At 44.6% G+C, this 23,578-nt stretch overlaps 3 non-coding genes across 3 annotated transcripts; 2 read left to right on the plus strand and 1 right to left on the minus strand.

Moving 5' to 3' along the window:
- Positions 1-11,293: 11,293 nt before the first annotated feature.
- trnak-cuu lies at positions 11,294-11,366 on the minus strand. Its single transcript has one exon. It is a non-coding gene; the product is annotated as a tRNA-Lys (tRNA).
- A 295-nt stretch (positions 11,367-11,661) lies between these two features.
- Positions 11,662-11,735, plus strand: trnan-guu. Its single transcript has one exon. It is a non-coding gene; the product is annotated as a tRNA-Asn (tRNA).
- Positions 11,736-11,865: 130 nt separating this feature from the next.
- Positions 11,866-11,939, plus strand: trnan-guu. Its single transcript has one exon. It is a non-coding gene; the product is annotated as a tRNA-Asn (tRNA).
- The last annotated feature ends 11,639 nt before the right edge of the window (positions 11,940-23,578 follow it).

Raw genomic sequence — 23,578 nt, forward strand, 5'->3', positions numbered from 1 at the left:
ACTATTTGCTTTGCACGCCCAGAGCTCAGAGTGCATGTCAGACCAGAGCCGTAAACGACTTTCCTCAGACAGTGCCTTTGATTAAGATTTTTATATACAGCTTTGTCCTCTGAGCGAACCGACTGCTACCTAGTGGCAAATCAACGGTACTGACGTGACACAATGCTATAATAATTAACTCCCGTGTAGTGGTTAAAAAAGGCACATAAGGTGCGGTGATAAGAACTTTATTATTTAAATAGGAACAGCTAAAAAAACAAACAAAAAAAACAGTATTGAGTTTTTTGCACTCAAAATGTTAACCCTCAGCGATTTTACATTGTAGAGAATAATGTATTGTCGGGCATTGTTTCTGATAAAATTTTTCATGTCCCCTGTGTTTTTTCTTCTGTTTACTTTTTAGAGAACGCACTAAAAGATGAGAGCCGCATTGCAAGGGCCATTGGAGTGTGCAAGAAGTTGGTGGGGCACTTCTCACATAGCTGGAAGGAGAAAACCGCCCTGCAAAAGGCTCAGCAGGAGCATAACCTCCCAGAACACCAACTTGTCACTGAATGCCCAACAAGATGGGGGTCGAGACAAAAGATGATTGAGAGAGTCCTGGAGCAGCAGCGGGCTTAATCTGACGTCCTTGCAGGAGAGAGAAAGTCCAGGAATTTGATCCCCACCTGGCAGGACCTGGATGCCCTTGAGTCTGTTAACCAGGCCTTACAGCCGCTTCAAGAATTTACCGATGCCCTTTCTGGAGAGAGTTATGTAAGCATGTCGTGTGTAAAACCAGTCCTTAATTTGATGAAGACCTCAGTGCTGGCCGAGAAGCAAGAAGACTCAGAGATCACAAGATCAATCAAACTCAAAATCCTGAACTACATGAACTGTAAATATGATGACCCTGCAACACAGGAGCTACTGGATATGGCATCCTTTATGGACCCCCGATTCAAAGCCACCTACATCCAGGGCGACAAGGTTGCAGGCATCAAGGCAAGAGTTCTGTCAGAGATGAAGGAAACAGCATCCAAGGGGATTGTTATATTCTTTTTTTATATCTTAGATGATGTAAAATATGATGTGGGACTAGTATAAATGTGGGCAGGGGGAAATGTGTGTTGTCATTTTTTTCTATCATTTTTTGTACTGTAGGAAAGACATCTGTCTGGGGCCCAGTGTGAAGATCAGCCGGCTTGCACCCCTGCAAAGACGGCAAGAAAAACCCTGGGCAGTTTCTTCAAGATGGCCCCAATCCCAGTTTCATCTGCTGCACAACTGCAGCAAGCCATGGAGGCTGAGCTAAACAGCTACTTGCTGTCTCCTACCATTGACGGTGAAGCAGACCCTCTGGCCTGGTGGAGACTGCACACTGTCCATTACCCACAGCTGAGTAAACTAGCCAGAAAGTATCTCTGTATTCCTGCAAGCAGTTCACCTTCAGAGCGGCTTTTTAGCACATCAGGGAATATAGTGACGTGCCAACGCACATGCTTAAAACCAAGCAAAGTGAACATGCTTGTTTTCTTATCCAAAAATCTGCCCTAAAAGCATCCACACAGGCATGTACACACACACACACACACACTTTTATTGCACTGCATTGCATTGCCAATGCATTTTGTGAGAACACCAACACATAGTACCTGTGTTATGTCAGATAGTTTGGCCAGGAACAATGAAGGTGCATTTTTTTTCCCCCATATAATCATTTCAGCACACTTAAAACACATACATGCACAAACACACAATTTTATTGCACTGAACTGTGGTCATCTCAATGTTTGTTCTCCAACATGTGTACTTTAGTTTACCTGTGTTGTGGCTGATAGTTAATTGCACTAGCCATTTTGGCAAGGAGCCATAAATGTGTGCCATTTTTTTTATTTTTTTATTTTATATTTTATTTATTTTCCCCATGTATTTATTGAAGCACTTTTATGTTCAGAGTCAGAACTCATTTTTGCAAAATCTTTCTTGGTTCACCAAATTTACTGTTATTAAAAAAGCTGACTGTTTAAGTTGACATATTGCAGCCAAAGGCTTTTGTCTAAATTCATTACCATTTGAATGTTTCAGGTAGTAGAGTATTTGATTATTTCAACTTTGGTTTTGTTACCAATGATTGATGGACACAAAGCAGGTGTAGCCATGTTTTTTCCTAATAAAATAATGTTGGAAATAAAACATTGCTTTCAGTTGTTTTTAGACACAGTGTGTAATTTGTCAATATGTGGAAGCCTTTCACAGCAAGGTCTAGCAGAGCACACAGACCCAGTCCACATTTTTTACACCTGTATTTGGCTTACTGGCCATTGGGATAGGTACAGTAAGAGCAAATGGCACATACTGGCTTATCACCAGCATTGCACAGCGAGGGACTTTGTGAGTCTTATTTACATTTCAGTATTTCTAAAAACTGAAGGGAATAATCATTTGTTTTATTTGTAACACAAATATCGTGAGTAATATCGATATCGAGGTATTCAGTCAAGTTATCGTGTATCGCCTATTTTTCCAATATCGTGCAGCCCTAGTGTGCAGTTTACCAGAAAATACAATTATGATGACAAATAACCAAACTGAAAAGGCATTTTTCGCAACGCTTTTTTCCGCCTACCCTTCTTACCTAATCAGCTTATTCAGATCAAGTAATTCAAATCAAATAACCAAAAAATCCCAATAATGATTCCATTATGGCAGCCGTGTACAAACTATTCCATAAAGGGCCATGTGGCTGCAGGTTTTCGTTCCAACCAAGGAGGAGCACACCAGGCTGGAATCAATTAATCAGCTGATCTCAGTGTTCAGCTGATAACTAAGGGATCCCTTGATGTTGATTGGTTGGCCTGGTGTGCTCCTCCTTGGTTGGAACGAAAACCTGCAGCCACACGGCCCTTTATGGAATAGTTTGGACATGCCTGCATTATGGTATCAATAACATCATGTATATTTCATATTTTTCAAATATCTTACATTTAAGCAAGCGTTTGAATTCAAAGATTGACCGGCACATTTTCAAATCATCGTCAAGACCATTCCATAGATTCACACCCCTTACAGAGATACATTGATCTTTTATTTTAGTCCTGGATTTTATTTTCTTTTAAGTAAAGTGTACCGTGACTGTAAGCATACACACAGTGAAAAAAGTGAAAATTTGTGAAATAGGACTATAAAGAACAAACTATACATAATAAAATATCAAGCAGTGAAACATTATATACATAATAATAAAATATCAAAAGTAGCAAACAGTAGTGATAAGAAGTATTGTACAAAGAGATTTTTTTTTTTTTTTTGCTGTTATTGTACAGTGCAATGGCATGTGGCAGGAAAGATTTCCTGTATCTGTCCCTCCGACAGCGGAGCTGTAGCAGCCTGTGGGAGAAGGTGCTCCGCCGTCTGTCCACTGTGTGATGGAGAGGGTGCTGATCATTGTCCATGATGGATAACAGTTTATTCAGCGTCCTCCTCTCCACCACAGTCTCAAAAGACTCAAGTCTGAGTCCAAGTACAGAGCCAGCCTACTTGATGATCTTATCAAGTCTGTTGGTGTCGCTGGCTCTGATGCTGCTGCTCCAACATACAACTGCAAAGAAGATGGCGCTGGCAACCACAGACTGGTAGAAGATCTCCAAATTTTGCTGCACACGTTGAAGGAGCTCAGTTTCCTCAGGAAGTAGAGTCTGCTCATCCCCTTCCTGTACACAGTCTCTGTGTTGGATTTCCAGTCCAGTCTGTTGTCGATCACCACTCCAAGGTATTTGTAGTCCTCCACCTCCTCCACCACCTCCCCTCTGATCCGTAGTGGCTGTGAAGGCGTCTTCTTCCTCCTGAAGTCGATCACCATCTCTCTGGTCTTGCTGATGTTCAGCCTGAGGTGGTTTTGTACGGACCACTCAACAAAGTTGTCTATCAGTGTCCTGCACTCCCCCTCCTCTCCCTCTCTTATACACCCGACAACAGCTGAGTCATCAGAGAACTTCTGCAGGTGACATGACTCAGAGTTGTACTTAGAGTCAGTGGTGTATAAGGTGAAGATGAAGGGAGAAAGCACAGTCCCCTGTGGAGCTCCTGTATGACTGACCACCACATCAGACAGCCCGCTGCCCAGACGGACAAACTGTGGCCGGCCTGTCAAGTAGTCAGTAACCCAGGAGATCACTGCATCGTTAACACCCATCCCCCGCAGCTCCTCACCCAATAGCAGAGGTTGAATGGTGTTGAAGGCACTGGAGTAATAAAAGAATGTGATCCGTACAGTGCCTCCTCCACCATCAAGATGCATATGGGCTCGTTGCAGCAGGTAAATGACAGCGTCATCGACTCCTAAATGGGGCTGATAGGCAAACTGCAGGGGGTCCAGGAATGTCTTCACCTGTGGACTCAGCTGGGCTAGGACCAATCTCTCCAGGACTTTCATCACATGGGATGTGAGGGCGACTGGTCTGTAGTCAGCTGGGTCAGATGGCCTCGGCTTCTTGGGGACTGGAACCAGGCAGGACGTTTTCCACAGCATATGTTCCAGTACAGGAGACAGCTGGCTAGCACAGGTCTTCAGGGTCCTAGGTGTGATGCCATCGGGGCCTGCTGCCCTTTGCCTTTTTGCCTCTTTACCTGGCCTGGAGTCACCGTTGGGTGGTTAATGCTGGTGTCCTGGAAGGGGGGGGGGGGGGGTGCTAGCCGTTTGGGACAGTGTGGGTGTGTGGGAGGCAGGGGGCGTCTGAGAGGTGGCAGGAGGTGAGCTAAACCTGTTAAAAAAAATGGTTAAACTGGTTTGCTCTGTCCAGGCTCCCTGATGTCTGCCTGTCCTTCCCCTTCATCCCTGTGATGTGCTTCATTCCCGTCCACACATCTCTCACACTGTTCTGTTGGAGTTTGGCTTCCAGCTTGCTCCTGTAGTTGTTCTTACATTTCCTGAGCATATCTCGGAGTCCGTGCTGCACTCTTCTCTGCTCCTCTCTGTCTGCAGACCTGAAAGCCCTCTTCTTCTCATTCAGAAGTGCCTTCAGGAGGAGGAAGGAGATCCAGGGAAAGTAGAAGAAAAACGCGGAGAAGGGTAGCAAACTTAAGTCCAGCCAATGAACAATATTCCCCCTACAACCCCCCTACAGTTGCATCTATGATGTTAGAGTAAATATTATCTATGAGAGTTGCACTGGACCTAGTAATTCTACTTGGTTTCGTGATCCTTGGGAAACCAACCAATAAACCAATGCTATAAAAGGCTATACAAGGTGTTAATGAAATCAGTGTTTCCCATTTGACCCTGTGGATTTAATAAATCAATGTTGAAGTCCCCAAATATGAATACAGTCGTCTTGATAGTCATTTTTTCACAATTCAATCATTTGTTCCTTAAGAATTTCTATTCCACATGCAGGAGCTTTGTAAACACAACTTATGATTATGTTTTTAGCTTTCTCCATCTCAATTTCTCAATTTCTTTACCGTTACTAATTCCAACTTATCATCTATCTCTTTAGACATGTTTTTGACTCGTTTACGTCGTAGGGTCTCATCAACATATAAGGCCACACCCCCACCCCTTTTTTCCTCCTATTAACATAAAACATCTGATACCCCTGCAATTCATAATCTTTTACTATTTCATCAGTCAGCCAAGTTTCTGAAACAGCTACAGCACTAAACGTAGTTTTCAATATCCTCAGGAAGTCATAGACCTTTGAGAAATTTTTAATTAGGCTTTTGCTATTTATATGTATGATGGAGAATACACATACCATTTTAACCTTTACGCTGAATTGCTGTTCTGTGTAATACCTATATTCGTTGTGCATTGTATGGAAAAAATTGTTTCTGGATCAGTCCCAGTCCATGTTGTGTTTTCTTTTTCCAGAGTAATTAAATGTTTCATAATTAAAATTTAGATATGATTTCAGAGTGGTCATATCATTTCCTCCAATCGTTACATCTAGCTCTTCACTTTCGCATTCCATTATTGGTGAAAAAATAAACAGTTACTCATAATCAAATAAAATATCAAAAGCACTGAAAATGGACTCATGTGTCCAAAGTTCCACTCAATTGTTCCTCCACAATGTCGCCACAGTCCAGCATCTCCAGCAGGATGATAAAGCAGTACAAGGCAAATAGCATATCAAGTCCGTAGGCCCACTCCCAATACTCACGCCAGGTCTGCTACTCCAAACCACTCCGTGCTCCAATCTCACTTGGGAGAAATCTCTGGTCACTGTCGTCCAACCATTACGCACATTGTCCAAACTCATTTCTGTTGCCCAAAACTCCCGATAAGACGTCCATAATACTCCTAAATGAAGACTGAAATGTTAGAGCCAAACTTGTCACTTTAAATATTTCTATTTGTCCATTCAGACTCATTGGAATTTCTCCAGTTCTTCAATCTCCCGAATAATCATGGATTTCTCCTCTTCCGGGGATGAGCCATTCGTGCGTATCCAGAACTTACAGTCTCTTGTTGATTTAATTTTTCTCTGTTTTCTCAATAAATGCGCACATCTAGCAATGTCCGCGTTCTTTTTCGTTAGATGCACATTTATGTAGACATGAGTCTCTTTCAGCTTGTTTCCTTGTCTCAGAAGGTCTGTCTTGCGTTTCCAATTTGCAAACAGTATGATGATATTAGGCTCAGTTTGTGTGGTGGTGTAAAAGCTGAGACTTCCTGCAGGTCGTGGTACTCTGTGGGGGCATTAGATAAGTCCATTTTCTCTGGTGACTGGGATGGAACGGAGGGCCATGCTGGAACAGTGGACTGGAGGCAGTGAGCATGACAGTGTAAACTCCAATTGTAGATGGAGGCTGTAGCCCAGTCAGTGTGCATGTTATGCATAGGTCATAGGAGATCTGAGTGTTAGCTCGAATTAGCTACGGACCAGGCAGCTGCTTGTCCAGTGAGTACGCTCATTACAAAAGCTACCTTGGTTTGGTGAGTGGAATAGGTGCTTGGTGGAAGAACTGTGCGCATGTCCCTAAATCTTCTGAATAACTGGCAGGTACTGGGTCGGCATCAGGGTGGTGTGAGGAGGAGGTGGATGGTGGGATGAGCTGGCCCTTCATGGCTGCCAGTTGTTCGCTCACTTGGGTAATGCTGGGTGAGCTGCTGCAGGTGCTCCATTACCTGAAGCAGGGATGACTCGTGCTGGTTTACCAGGGCTGCTTGGCAAGCAAATTTTCTTCAACTGCATATGCTGCAACAACTTGCTTCTGCGCCACTTGACTCTTGAGCATGTGAAATGTGCTATTCGATCGCGTAGCTATGTCTTGTTGGAATCGTGTTTATGGCAGCTGCAGCCGCTCTTGCCCCTCAGGGCAGAGGACGCTACTTGAGACTGTCTAAAGTGTCCAACAATCTTGCGCCCAATGGCAACACAGTCAGACACAGCTCTTTGACTTAACACAGCCTCATTCACTGCAGGATGTAAAGAGTGGGCCATGCAGCCCAGGCTTGCAACACCGCCCTCATTCATTGCCTTTTCCATATTGCAGGCATTATCTCGTAAGACAACATGCACCATTTTCTTCTTAATATTCCACCGCTGTAGCATAGCTTCAAAAGTCTGGTGAATCATTGTACCTGTGTGAATACCTGCTAGGGTCTCCCAAGGCAAACAGGTTCTAGGTGACGGGTCAGACCAAGAGCGGTTCCACGGCCCCCAATGATAGATACAAAAGCAAGGAAAACTACATTGCCCAGTCTGGCATTACCAGGGCCCCATCGTCCAACTGACAGACCACGCACTGAAGTGGTTTAAGTCCTATCTGAAAGATAGGACAGAACATGTCTCGCTTGGAGGATGTGAGTCCAGGAAGCTCCGTGTCACCTGTGGCGTTCCCCAGGGGTCAGTCCTTGCCCCCATCCTATTCTCCATCTACATGCTTCCCCTCGGTCAAGTCATCAGCAAACACGGACTCTCCTTCCATTGTTATGCTGATGACACACAACTATACATCAAAACTGCCCCTAACTCCTCCACAGCTGTATCATCCCTCACTTCCTGCCTTGAGGAAATCAAGGCATGGATGAATAACTGTCTTCAGCTAAACAGCAATAAAACGGAAGCACTCCTCATTGGTACCCCACATCAGGTTCACTCCTCACCCATATCCCAGCTTACCTTTGACGGACAGATCATTCCTCTCTCCTCCTCAGCAACAAACCTGGGAGTTCGGTTTGACCCCCATCTGACCTTTAACGAACACATAAAACATCTGTGCAAAACCTCATTCCACCATCTCCGCAATATTTCAAAACTCTGTCCCACTCTCTCCCTCCCAGCAGCAGAACAACTGGTCCATGCATCCGTCTTTACAAGGTTGGACTACTGTAACGGGCTGTTCATCGGGATACCTGGCAAAACCATCCAGAAGCTGCAGTACATCAAAACAGCGCTGCCAGGGTCCTGATGAGAGCCCGTAAATACAAGCACATCACTCCATCCTTAAATCACTGCACTGGCTCCCTGTTTCATCCCGGATCAATTATAAAATCTTGCTACTCACCTATAAATGCATCCATGGACTTGCACCCACATACCTCCAAGAACTCATGACCCTACGGTCCACCACCTGCACTCTCAGATCCACTAACACGAACGGCCTCCCCGATCTGAACCCAAGCGGTGCTCTGTTATTGGACTTCTGTGCTAGTCACAGTTTGTCCATAAAAAACACCATGTTCAAGCATAAGGGTGTCCATCAGTGCACATGGCACTAGGACACCCTAGGCCGGAGAGCATAATTGACTTTGTGGTCATGTCATCTGACCTTCTGCCGTATGTCTTGGACACCCGGGTGAAGAGAGGGGCTAAGCTGTCAACTGATCAACACCTGGTGGTGAGTTGGATCTGCTGGCGGTGGAGAAAGCTGGACAGACTTGGCTGGCCCAAGCGGAGAGTGAGGGTCTGTTGGGAACATCTGTCAGAGGGGTTTTCAACTCGCACCTCCGGGAATGCTTTGACCAGGTCCCGAGGGAGGTTGGAGACATTGAGTTCGAATGGACCATGTCCTTCACCTCCATTTTTGACGCAGTTGTTCGGAGCTATGGCCGTAAGGTCCCTGGTGCCTGTCATGGCAGCAATCCCTGAACCCGGTGGTGGACACCGGAAGTAAGGGATGAGTCAAGATGAAGAAGGAGTTTTATCGAGCATGGTTGGTTTGTGGGACTCCTGAGGCAGCTGACGGGTACCGGCAGGCCAAGCGTGCTGCGCCCTGGGCGGTTGTGAAAGCAAGTCTATGGTATCGAGGTATCTGGTATCAAGGGAAGGATAGAACAAGAGATTGACAGGCAGATCGGTGCGGTGGCTGCAGCAATGCGGTCATTGTACCGGTCTGTTGTGGTGAAGAAGGAGCTGAGCCAAAAGGCAAAGCTCTCAATTTGCCGGTCAATCTATGTTCCTACCCTCACCTATGGTCATGAACTTTGGGTCACAAGATCTCGGATACAAGCAGCTGAAATGGGTTTCCTCTGCAGAGTGGCGGGTGCTCCCTTAGAGGAACACAGAGTAGAGTTGCTGCTCCTCCATGTCGAGAGGAGCAAGCTGAGGTGGCGGGCAACTATATGGGATGCCTCCTGGACGCCTTCCTGGGAGGGTGTTCCGGCCATGCCCCACCTGCAAAAGGCCCCCGGGGAGACCCAGGACACGCTGGAGGGATTATGTTGCTTGGCTGGGCATCCCTGTTTAGACTGCTCCCCCTGTGACCCGGCTCCGGATAAGCAGAAGAAGATGGATAATGGATGGATCAATCTAAGTGTGAATATATTTGGCGATTGCATCATACTTAGCTGGAAGGCACACATCAGAAAAGTAGCAGCGGCTCGGCAATGTAAACCATGGCTTCAAGTGTTGAATCAGACGGGAAAAGCCTCTGTCCTCAACGAGGGTGAAGGGCTGGTCATCAGGCGACATCATGTCTATGACTATATCTTCGATAACCTTAGCCCGTGGGTAATCTTTGGCAAATTTCTTGGATTTTTCAAAAGCCTCGCGGATGTGTGTAAGTCCCGGTGGCTTCCTTGCGGCTGGCTGGTTATGTTTCAGGTGGCTGATCAGGTTTGAAGAATTAAGGCTCGTGCTAGTTCTCCCTCCTCGTGGAACTCGCTTGGAACATTTGTTGCAAATAACCAGCGAAATGTCTTTTTCGTGAACTTCTAAGAAGTCCTACACAATCGACGCCATGTTCTCTGTTTTCGTAAGCACACTGTGCCACATGCTGCATTCAAGGTATAACGTAAATTCCCCCATTCCCTTGTTTGCTAGTCGTTCTTTCTGCCTTTTTAAGTTCATGTTTTTATTTTTTATGTGTAGCATGTGGAAAAATACTGTGAATATCAATTCAAGTCAGCATCTTCCAAAATTATGACAGAGTTAACGAGCTGGCATGAGGGAGGTATGATTTTTCCCAGTGAGATAGAGTTTTCTGATTGTGCCGACTTCACTTGAACATAGCATTCACTGCAGGACATTCAGGTCTCATAGAGGGAGCGATGCACTGCCGTGCCAACTTTACCAGCCTTAACATTAGATGGATGAACACATTAATAAATTATTAATTCCAGTCCAATCCAATAATACGCATTATTCCCAAAAGCACTATTCTGCATAATAAGAATAAGAAGACTAATGTTAACTTTATTTAATGTAAACAATGCAACACAAAATGCATAACATAAAAGCAAATAATAACAAAATAAAAAAAAGTAGGAAAACAAATCCTCGACCACTGGGGCCAGAAGAGAGGAGCTCCTTGACGGGAGCTCTCCAGTGGGATGGTGACTTTGTGGGACGAGGCACTGGACTGGCTTTGGGCAACAGGCTGACTGTGGACAGATGTCGCTCCAGTTTCCCCAGCATATCAAACTTGTCACTCAGCTGGATAGTGGAGTACGAGAAGAGTTCCTCTCTTGTTTCTTATCACCTCAAATGACAATCCAGGGTTCTGAAGAAGCAGGTAAAGATCCTGGAGGGAATGGGCAAATCAACTGAATTTGTTTTTTAATAGGCGGCACCAGGCAGCATTGCTTCTCCATACCCCTCGTTCCCCCCTTGAGTATCCCTGACACCAGCACCCTCCTCACACAACATTACCCTCCTCCACTCTACATCAGAGACAAAGGGGTGGCAGTGCAGGCTCCAAAGAAGCAGGTTCCTTGGGTGCAGAGGGAGAGGCCAGGCCCTGTACAAAACAGTGAAACTTTTTAAAGCATTGGCAGGTACAATTTTGATCTCATATGTTGTGTATGTCTGTCAGGCTTGAAATAGGCACTGGTCTTAAATGTACTCTTTCTTAAAATAATAAGTTACGCCCAACGTGGGGCTCGAACCCACGACCCTGAGATTAAGAGTCTCATGCTCTACCGACTGAGCTAGCCGGGCCATATGTGTGTCACAAAAGGACGCCATTTTCGTTTTTTGTTCACTACACTCTGCTTTTGATTGTTTTGTGTGTTTTCCCTGTGGCTTCCACTTCGATCTCATCTCTTTTGTCAGGGTGTTTCTCCTGGTTTTGCAGGATACTGTCCAACTTCTGATACCTAAAATAGGACAGAATCTTATGGGAATGTATGGGGGGAAAAAAGACACGGTATCTTGGCACTATAGGTCTAAAATGGGACAGAATCTTATGGGAATGTATGGGTGGAAAAAAAGACACGGTAACATGAGATCATAGGTCTCTGTGGCGCAATCGGTTAGCGCGTTCGGCTGTTAACCGAAAGGTTGGTGGTTCGAGCCCACCCAGGGACGGCTTGTTTTTTTTTTCTTTATTGTGCTTCTCTTTGATATTGAGGATCCCATTATAATGACAGAGCTGCATTGGGTAAGCATGCTGGTTGGGTACAGACAAGTACACAGATGTTCTGTGCTGCAGGCAGCTGTCTCTGTGGCGCAATCGGTTAGCGCGTTCGGCTGTTAACCGAAAGGTTGGTGGTTCGAGCCCACCCAGGGACGGGCGAAGTTTTTCATTTTTCAAAAGAAGATTTAAATCACAAGCAGGAAATGAAACCTTCTAGTCACAAATTGTCTGTAACAAGTACTATGTTTATTCAAATTTAACTCATTTTGTTTGAAAATAGTACTTGTCTCTGGCCGCTCCTCCTTAACATCCTATAAATCCACCAGCTGTGGTTGCATAAAGCTGAATATACACTATGATCACACATGTCATTCTTTTGTAAATTTGATATTTGACATATAGGGGATGTGACAATAGTGGAACAGGGAGGGCTGAATGGTTAAACCAGATTCTCGTCCTGACATTTGTCCAGTCTGTGAAATAAATCACATTAGCTAATGCTAGTTGATATAGCCCTTTAGTATAACATAGAAAAAACAACAGACAAAAGAGTTACTGGCATCAAACCTTGTACTCTTAGTCCTTAGAACCTGGAGATTGAGAATGGGTCGCTAAACTACTGACTGAACACCCGAATGCATTTTAATCATGCTTCACAGAACAACACCTTAAATAACTTTCATCAGTACATCGACTGCCACCACCACCAGAGAAAATAAAACAATGGATCTTTTTTATGCCAACACCATTGATGCATATGATGCCACTGCCCCACCCCCCCACCGACCCGGCAGGTCAGACCACAACCTGGTCAGGATGACTCCAAGGTATGTTCCTCTGGTGAAAAGACAACCCAAGGAGAGTAAGGAAGTGGACACATGATGTCACTGAAGCCGGCAGGACTGCTTTGAGTCGACAGACTGGGATGTACTCGGTGAGCCACATGGGGTGGACATTGACAACATGACTGACTGCATCACAGAGTACACCAGATTCTGTGAGGACACCACCATGCCAGCCCGGACCGTATGCTGCTTCTCCAACAACAAGCCCTGGATCAACAGCGACCTGAAGGCACTTCTGAATGAGAAGAAGAGGGCTTTCAGGTCTGCAGACAGAGAGGAGCAGAGGAGAGTGCAGCACGGACTCCGAGATATGCTGAGGACATGCAAGGACAACTACAGGAGGAAACTGGAAGCCAAACTCCAACAGAACAGTGTGAGAGATGTGTGGACGGGAATGAAGCACATCACAGGGATGAAGGGGAAGGACAGGCAGACATCAGGGAGCCTTGACAGGGCAAACCAGTTCAACCAGTTTTTTAACAGGTTTAGCTCACCTCCTGCCACCTCTCAGACGCCCCCTACCTCCCACACACCCACACTGTCCCAAATGGCTAGCACCACCCCCCAGCATTCCCCTGCACATCACCTCTCCATCTGCCCCCCCTCCCTCTCCTCCTCCTCCCCTTCCCCCACTGAGGACACCAGCATTAACCACCCAACGGTGACTTCAGGCCAGGTAAAGAGGCAGCTGGAAAGACTCAATCAGCGAAAGGCAGCAGGCCCCGATGGCATCACACCTAGGACTCTGAAGACCTGTGCTAGCCAGCTGTCTCCTGTACTGGAACATCTGTTCAACCTGAGCCTGAGTCAGGAGAAAGTCCCGAAGCTGTGGAAAACGTCCTGCCTGGTTCCAGTCCCCAAGAAGCTGAGGCCATGTGACCCAGCTGACTACAGACCAGTCGCCCTCACATCCCATGTGATGAAAGTCCTGGAGAGACTGGTCCTAGCCCAGCTGAGTCCACAGGTGAAGACATTCCTGGACCCCCTGCAGTTTTCCTATCAGCCCCATTTAGGAGTCGATGACGCTGTCATTTACCTGCTGCAACAAGCCCATATGCATCTTGATGGTGGAGGAGGCACTGTAAGGATCTGTGTTACGGCCCCTGCCGTAAATATTTTGATTGTTTTTCTGTGACAGAGTGAGACCTCTTCTTTTCTGTCCTATCTTTGTGTTTGTGAGCAGGAGCATCCCTTGGAAGACTTGGAGGCTGATGATTGGCTGTACCATCAAGCCTGGCAGTACTTAAACCCTTTCTTCCTGCCGGCCTGCGACTGGAGTCCACTTTGTGTCGGCCAAACTCAGCTGTACCTGAAAGCGTCACTGTGTAGTTGCTGAATGTATTGAGTGTAAATCGTTTTGAAATTTGTAGACTATAGAGATTTGGAGTTAGCTTAGTGAGAGTTGGTTTGTTTGTTTGTAATTCGGATTAGATTGTGTAAATATTGTAAGTATTTTTGTTTTCTTTAGAAGCAGTAGGGGTGGTCTGGCATTTTTGTTACTGGCTATTTTCTCCTGTTTTACTTAGCCTAGGGAGGTAGGCTTAGTAAATGTTTTTTTGTTTATTTATGTTCCTACCAGGGTTTAGTTACTTTTTGGGGTTTTCAGATAGCTTGTTTTGTTTGTTGTTTTGGCCATTAGTCCACCCTGAAGCCAGGCTTCTTTTGATAGTCCATTTGGTTTGTGAATTTATCTGTAAATTATAAAAAGTACGATTTTTGTTGGCAATGAACTGCCTGTTATCTATAGTAATTTCTCCTCCGCCTTTCTTTGTGTTGTGCCTCTGCACCCCTAGACCAGGGGCATAACAATCTGTAAGGATTCAACACCATTCAACCTCTGCTATTGAGTGAGAAGCTGCGGGGGATGGGTGTTAATGACGCAGTGATCTCCTGGATAACTGACTACTTGACAGGCCGGCCACAGTTTGATGTGGTGGTCAGTCATACAGGAGCTCCACAGTGGACTGTGCTTTCTCCCTTCATCTTCACCTTATACACCACTGACTCAAAGTACAACTCTGAGTCATGTCACCTGCAGAAGTTCTCTGATGACTCAGCTGTTGTCGGGTGTATAAGAGAGGGAGAGGAGGGGGAGTACAGGACACTGATAGACAACTTTGTTGAGTGGTCTGAACAGAACCACCTCAGGCTGAACATCAGCAAGACTAGAGAGATGGTGATCGACTTCAGGAGGAAGAAGACGCCGTCACAGCCACTACGGATCAGAGGGGGGGTGGTGGAGGAGGTGGAGGACTACAAATACCTTGGAGTGGTGATCGACAACAGACTGGACTGGAAATCCAACACAGAGACTGTGTACAGGAAGGGGATGAGCAGACTCTACTTCCTGAGGAAACTGAGATCCTTCAACGTGTGCAGCAAAATGTTGGAGATCTTCTACCAGTCTGTGGTTGCCAGCGCCATCTTCTTAGCAGTTGTATGTTGGAGCAGCAGCATCAGAGCCAGCGACACCAACAGACTTGATAAGATCATCAAGTAGGCTGGCTCTGTACTTGGACTCAGACTTGAGTCTTTTGAGACTGTGGTGGAGCAGAGGAAGCTGAATAAACTGTTGGCCACATGCCATTGCACTGTACAATAACAGCTAAAAAAATCTCTTTTGTACAATACTTCTTATCACTACTGTTTGCTACTTTTGATATTTTATTATGTATAGTTTGTTCTTTATAGTCCTATTTCACAAATTTTCACTTTTTTCACTGTGTGTAAGGCTTACAATCATGGTACACTTTATTTTTTACACACTGCCATTTGCTGTAGATATTTTTTTTTTGTGCAATACTTTTCATTACTACTGTTTGCTATTATATTTATATTTTTTTACTGCTTGCTATTTTGATATTTTATTATGTAAAGTTTTTTCTTTATAGTCTTATTTCACAATTTTTTCACTTATTTCACTGTGTGTAATGCTGTTGCTGCACTGCAATTTCCCAGCTTGGGATAAATAAAGTCCATCCATCCATCCATCCATCCCAGAGAGTCAAGTGAGTGTCATGACCCGTGCCATTCACGGCAGTTTTGTTTAGTTTTTCTCTTGTTGATTCTTGCCATTGCCTCAGTTAGTTAGTGTTGTCTCAGTCATGCCATGTTTTTGTGTTAGTCTCTATCCTTGCCCTGTCTTGTTTGTATTTTGTTAAGTTCCCCATTGTGTCTCATCTTAGCCTGGGTTTTGCTACTTCCTGTTTTATTTTGAAGGTTCATGTCATGTGTCTTTGTGTTGCTTTACTTCCTGTGTTTTCCATCCCATGTGATTGTCTGACCAGCCTGTGCCTCCATGTTTTTGCCTGGTTTTACAGGCAAAAACATGGATGTGCGATGGGCTCACCAGTATCCCCATTGTGGCTAATCTTTACATGGAGAACATGGAAAGAACGGCTCTGAACTCTTTCAAGGGAACAACACCAAGTCATTGGTACAGATATGTGGATGACACTTGGGTAAAAATCCAAAGCCAAGAAGTGCAAGCCTTCACCGAGCACATTAACTCAGTGGACAAGAACATCAAATTCACTCGAGAGGATGTCAAGGACATGAGTTTGCCTTTTTTGGACTGTGATGTCCACATTGGAGAGAACAGGCGCCTCCATATTGGGGTTTACAGAAAACCTACTCACACAGACCAATACCTCCTTTTTGACTCACATCACCCACTGGAACACAAACTAGGTGTTATCAGAACTCTACAACACAGAGCTCATAATGTTCCAACCAGCCAACAGGCAAGGGACAAGGAACACAAACACCTGAGAGGGGCCCTCAAAACCTGTGGTTATCCCAGCTGGTCTTTTGTGAAAAGTTCAGCTGCTTCCAGAAAGAACAGGGTGACAGAGAAAGAAAAGAGGGACAGACGACATAACATCGTCATTCCATATGTGTCTGGTGTATCAGAGAAGCTCAGGCGAATCTTCAACAAACACAACATCCCGGTACATTTCAAACCTGGCAACACTCTCAGACAAAGGCTGGTGCACCCTAAAGACCGGACACCTCACACTCAGAAGAACAATCTGGTGTATGCAGTCCAGTGCAGTGAGGAATGCACAGACTTGTATATTGGGGAAACCAAACAGCCACTGAGCAGACGCATGGCACAACACAGAAGGGCTAACTCTTCAGGGCTGGACTCAGCTGTTTACCTGCATCCCAAGGAGAAAGCACACTCCTTTGAGGATAAAAATGTGCATATTCTGGACAGAGAAGACAGATGGTTTGAAAGAGGGGTAAGAGAAGCTATCTATGTCAAGGTTGAAAAACCATCTCTGAACAGAGGGGGAGGTCTTAGACACCACCTATCTCCCTCATACAATGCTGTCCTTTCATCTCTCCCTAAGAGATTCAAAGATTTAGCCTCTGAAAACAAACAACAAAGCCATTCACACATGGCTCAAGGAGCCTCCCAATGACAACAATGGGACACTAACGAGGCTAACGACTGTCGTTGACACCAAAGGGTTGCACCCCACCCCGCCTTAATGGGGGGATCGTTTGCCTCACAATAGAGTGATACCATTCTTGTTTTTGTGGGTTGGTCTCACTCAGGGGATAAATACTTGAACCTAACATCATTGCATTGGACTAGCGCTGTCCTATCTAGTCTGGTTGCGTACGAACTGATGAAGCCTGCTCGGATGAGAGGCGAAACGTCTTCTAAGACAAACTGACGAGGTCCAGTTGCGAACGATTGAATGCCCTAAAGCTTACAATGACCTGGATGAATGAGAATATTCACAGGCACGATTGTCTGATTGTTTCCACCTGTGTGTCATTAGTGTTCCTCCCTTGTGTCTTTAAGCTTGTGTCTTTTCCCCAGTCTTTGTTGGGTCGTTGTCTGTGTCTCCTTGCCAAGTCCATGAATTCTTGTTGCCCATGATTCCTTGTCATAGTCCTTGCCAGTAAGTGAGTGTTTGTCATTGTGAGCCCTTTGTCATGTCCGAGTTGTGTTTCTTGTTGCGTTACCTTTTGTTCATGTCCGTGTTTCTGTTCAGGTCTGAGTTGTTCCTTGGTTCGTCTTTGTCTTTAGTTTGCCACAGTCCTAGTTAGTTTATCGTCTTGTTCTTGTCTTCGTTCGTGTTCATGTCTTGTTTTATGTAGTGTACCCGTCCTTAGTGTTGTCTGCCATTCCCTTGCTGTTTTGAGTTTCCCAGGCCGTAGTTCCGTTGTGCGTGTTATTTGTTTGAAACATTAATAACTTAGTTTCTGTTTTCTTTTCTTAGTTCATAGCCGTGCTGAATTGTTCTCCTCATGTAAGAGTGATTTTCTGTTTGATTACTTTTATTTAGATTCTTGTTCCTCCGTTTATAGGAGTGTATTTTGAGTTGTTAGTTTTTCTTACCTAGTTCTTTCAGTTGGTCAGTTCCGATCCATAGCCCTTTGTGTTTTCCTCCTTCGGGAGCGTTTTCTGTTTATTTTATTCATAGTCTCGTCCCTTGCTTTCATGTGTGTTGTGTTAATGTGTTGTCTTTCCCTGTGTTGCGTCGTTGTTGCGTGAATTCAGTTACCCTTGTGTGTCATTAGTCCCCTGAGTTTTGGTTGTCTTGTTTTCTCTGAGTTTAATAAATTTATTAATTGAACCTAGCGCCCCCTTGTGTGTCTGCATTTGGGTTCAGTTCCCCTTAGTCCCTGCTTTCCTGACAGAGTCTCTTATCAGTCCGGCACCGATGCGAGTGGTGTAATGGCAATTTCAGTTTCTTTGTGAGACACACAACCTCCCACCATCTCACCAAATGTTAAACCCTTTCAAGGTCCCTTGCACCTCAACTACATGAAACACACAACTTCCCTTCTGTCTCTTCACCAATACTCAAATCCTTTTGACAACCACTTGAGACTTCCTTCTTCCCTTTTGCCCCTTTAAAAAGAAAAACAAAAAAAAAAAACAAAAAAAAATGAGAGAGAATGGAAGATAAGTTTTTGCAATACTCTAACATGTCATCCTCACATAAGCCAGTGGAGGGGAGTGGCCTGGTTACAGCGGTGCCTCACAAACAAACAACGTATGGCGAGGACCAAATAATAAACCCTGCCTGCCCAAACACTTCTTCCCTCACTTTGCAAAATTGACACATGGGTTGGACCATGTGTCAAAAGGGGGGATGTTGGATGCAATAACTCAACACTGGTTCACCAAAGGTTTTTCTTTTCATGCAACAATTTGGTGTCAGAAGTGGGATCCCTCGAGTGATCGTCTGGGGCGGAACGCGGACAGTGACAGGCCATCCTGGAAGAAAAAAAACTTACCAGCCTCCAAACCTCAAATCCTCTTCTGAGAAGGGAGGACTGACCGCAGACCCCCCCCAGATCATTACCGCTGGGATTCCAAGAACGCAAGTCAGAGAAATTCGTCTGGTGAGCATTGAAATATTGACATTTAAATTCTATTTCTTTCAAATTTTGGGTTTAATTCGGCAACATATTCTCTTTTCTCATTCTAAACACATGCTGAGGGCTGAGTTAGGGTAACTTGACTCAGAGGTCAAAGTTAAATGCTTTGGATGCTTTTTATTGCTTGTAGCTTAACGAAGCAATCCTTATCAGAGACGTCTGTATTGTAAGTGTCGTGCACGAATACCTCATTTTTGGAAAATGGGGAGGAATCTCTCTGGTGACATGCCTCCGGAGAGGCCAGCTGTGTATATAATGAGAAAGAAATATGGGGATAAAATCTTAGAATATTTAAATGTCTGGACAGCTGAGTTTGGGTTCCCAACAGGGGGATCCCTCAGTTAAAAAAAAAAAAAAAAAAAAAAAAAAAAAAAGGAATATTCTGTTAAGTAATTAGAAACTCTTGAGGGTCAAAAAGAATGTTAAAAGATGTGGAAAGAGAAAGCAAAAACAATTACCTCTTTCACGTGAAACATTTGAAACAAATGAAACTTTACATTAACAAAGAACACAAGACCCGCAGAGTTCTTCTTCTTTGTATCCACAGTTGACAGCTTTGAAGTTGGACCCGGACCTCAACGGCAGCCCACCACCTCATCCCTCAGCTCCACCACCATACAACTCTACAACGCCCAGCAGAGGAGGAGAAACAGACCCTCCAGCCTGACACGACAAAGAACAAGTCCAGGGACATCTTCTCAGACATCGGTTCCACCACAAAATGCCACAAACAAACCTTCCTCTCCAATTCCACATAGACTGCGTAACCCCAATCAAGATGCAATCTTCAACAGGCCCATGATTGAAGTGTCCGGACCATAAGGTGCAACACTGGTCTTCCAGGCATGGACTGCGGCTGACATCACAGCAGCCTCTCAACACCTACCGAACACCACAGAATCAGGTGGAATATTTGCTGAGCAACTCCTTACGTTTTGCCAAGAATTTAAACCAACTACAAATGAACTAAAAAGACTCTTAATTGCCAAAATGAAACCCACAGACTGAAAATATCTGGAAAATTCCCAGATGTTGACATCCGTTGTAGACACATCACCTGGGAAGATGAGTCTAATGCTCAGTATAGAGATATTGTCCGTTGTCTCTGTAACACATTTGCTCAAGCTTTCCTTATAAGAATTAACATGGCAAAAATCACCGCTTGCAAGCAAAAGATGGTGAAAATCCTGATGAATATCTCACCCGTCTGACAGAGGTATTTAACACATACAGTGGCCTGCAACTACCAGATAAATTGAGCAACACTCCAGACGTGCAAGAAATTCGTCTTTGCAACTATTTTTCTAAATGGACTGAAACCAGACATTGCCTCTGCGGTTAAAAATACCTACATTGGATGGAATGATGCATGTCTGTCTGAACAGCACAAAAAGAACTTTACATGGCAGCAATCACCATGTATAACGCAACTACTCGAGGACATGAAAACCAGATCGTGGAAATAAACGCAGAGGACGTGGCCAAGGGGGGAACAGCGAAAGAGGAGCTAGCAGATGTCTCAGGGATGCCTGTTTTCGCTGTGGCAAAAATTGGACATTGGAGACGTGACTGTCCCACACCAACATCAGATCTAGAGAATACTTCAGACTGAGAATGGTCGGTGGCTGTCGGAGAGGGAAGGACTCCTGCTGACAAGCCAAACCAACTTGTAAGGTGCAAAGAAGGTACTACACCACACTCACACATACATTGGCCATTTCAGACCAAAAAGTTGTGTTCTTAGTTGATTCAGAAGCCACACACTCTGTGCTAAAAGCTTTAGAACTCACCACAAAACCAAAACTGAGCGGAAATTACGTGCACTCTGTTGGTTCATCAGGTCAAACAACTAAAGAGAATTTTACTGTCCCACTCAAATGTGAGGATGAGTTAAATGCAAATTTCAAACATGCATTCTTACTCTCAAAAGTCTGCCCCATTAACCTGATGGGCAGAGACTTGATGTGCAAATTAGGCCTTTGCCTGATCTCAACACCAGAAGGTGTAAAAGTTCACAGATTATCTGATCTAGAACCACATCTTTCACACTCCTTTGTTCACCACACCTCAAATTTACTCTATGAATACCAATGGAAATTACAACCATCCACTGCCTCTGAGCTTGTAAATGAAGCCAGAAAAACAGTGTCAACAGATGCAACAAACTTTAGGGCACCAGAGGATCTGCATTGCACCTCTCATGTGTCACCAGGACCTGATGAACCATATGAGGAATGTTGGTTGAGAGAGAGATTAGATAAACTTACTCTGACTCACATTTATTGGACACAACATAGATGTGCTTTATCAGTCTCTCTCACACCAGCCCAGTGTGACTTGTACACCAGGGATCATTTTGTCCCACACATCACACTTGCAAAACACACATCAGATAATTGGGAAGATCTGGGCCCATTTGTAAAAACATGTCAGCGCGCAGCCGATTGGCAAGAAACATCTGATCGATCAATTTTTTTTTCACCAACACTGCAGTGTTATTATAAAGCTTTAACATCTATTGTGCACACTCAAAGAACAACCCAGCTGGTATCACGAAGTACTTCTAAATCTTTTTCCTTTCTGACTAAAGAACAAGTTACAGAAATTCCAGCCCTACAGGATGTCCCTAAGACACTGTGGGCTGTCAGCAAATATGATGTTGACCTCATCAAAGATTGCGAACCAGTTGTCATCACTCCAAAATCAAACTTAAGACCTTGCAAGGCCCAATATCCACTTAAACAAGAAGCAATTGATGGCATAACACCGGTATTTGAGTCTCTTAAAGCAGCAGGAGTAATTGTTCCCTGTGATGACTCTCCAGTGCGCACACCTTTGTTCCCTGTGAAGAAAATCAGGGATAATAATCAGCCAACAGAATGGCGTTTTGTTCAGGATTTGCAAGCAGTAAATGCAGCAGTCCAACCTAGAGCCCCAAATGTTCCAAATCCTTACACCATCTTGTCTCAAGTCCCACCAAATGCAAAATTCTTTTCAGTGGTGGATCTTTCTAATGCTTTCTTCAGTGTCCCAGTCCATCCAGAAAGTCAATTCTGGTTTGCTTTCAACTTCAATGGACGAGGCTACACATTCACTCGCCTATGCCAAGGTTATTGTGAAAGTCCTACTATTTACAATGACGCTCTCAAACAAAGTCTTGAATCCCTTGTTCTCTCTCCAGGTACTGCTTTGCTACAGTACGTTGACGACCTAATGATCTGCAGTCCGACCAAAGAACAATGTGAAGCCAATACAGTCAAACTCTTGAAACATCTGGCAGATAGTGGCCATAAAGCCAGTTTGCCTAAACTTCAATTTGTCCAAGAAAAAGTTGTTTTCTTGGGTCATGTCATTACTTCTGAAGGAAAAACTCTTTCACCAAAAAGAGTAGATGCAATTCAGAATCTTCCAAAGCCCATCACAAAGAAACAAATGATGTCATTTCTTGGCATGTGCTCTTATTGTAGACAATTCATTTCGAACTATGCCATTCTTGAAGCTCCACTTTCTTCTCTCATTCATGGCAAAGGTCTACAATCGCAAAATAAGATCACATGGACTCCCGAAGCAGAACAATCTTTCACTGATCTGAAGCTTGCCTTACAGACCACTCCAACTTTGGGACTACCTGACCCCACTAGACCTTTCACTCAAACGGTAGATGAAAAAAAATGGATGTATGACTTCTGTCTTGTTGCAGGATCACGGAAATAAACTACGCCCCGTAGCTTATTTCTCTTCAAAACTAGATCCTGTGGCTGCAGGCCTTCCAAGATGTCTCAGAGCTGTGGCTGCCGCTGAAAAAGCAATTATGGCCTCCAGAGACATTGTGGGCTATTCTGACATAACTCTTCTGGTCCCACATGCTGTGTCCATGATTCTGCTTGAACAAAAAACTTCTCACCTCTCCACAGCACGATGGCTGCGCTATAACACAATACTTTTAGACATGCCTAACATTACTGTCAAAAGATGCAATGTTCTAAATCCTGCAACTCTCCTTCCCACACCACATGACGGAGAGGAACACAATTGTGTTGCTATCCTTCAACAGGTTTGCTCCCCAAGACCAGACCTACAGGAAACACCACTAACTAACTCAGATCTGGTTCTTTTTGTAGATGGATCTGCTTCTCGTGACCCACAAACTGGTCGCAACAGAGTTGGCTTTGCTGTTGTCACTAATCATGATACTCTTATTTCTGATCCTCTCCCCTCCCACTATTCTGCACAAGCAGCAGAACTGATAGCATTGACAGAGGCGTGCAAACTGGCAAGTAACAAAACTGTGACTATTTACACTGACTCAAGATACGCATTTGGAGTTGTGCATGATTTTGGCACACTGTGGAAACACAGGAAATTCTTGAAATCTGACGGAAAACCTATTCTCCATCATGACAAAGTCGCAACTCTTCTAGATGCCATTTTGCTCCCAAAATCAATCGCTGTTTGCAAATGCCTTGCTCATACTAACAACTCAGATTCTGTTTCTCTAGGAAATGCAAGAGCTGATGCCGCTGCAAAGAAAGCTGCACTCCAAC

This window comes from Chelmon rostratus, chromosome 12, assembly GCF_017976325.1.
Source record: "Chelmon rostratus isolate fCheRos1 chromosome 12, fCheRos1.pri, whole genome shotgun sequence".
NCBI classification, from domain to species: Eukaryota; Metazoa; Chordata; class Actinopteri; order Chaetodontiformes; family Chaetodontidae; genus Chelmon; species Chelmon rostratus.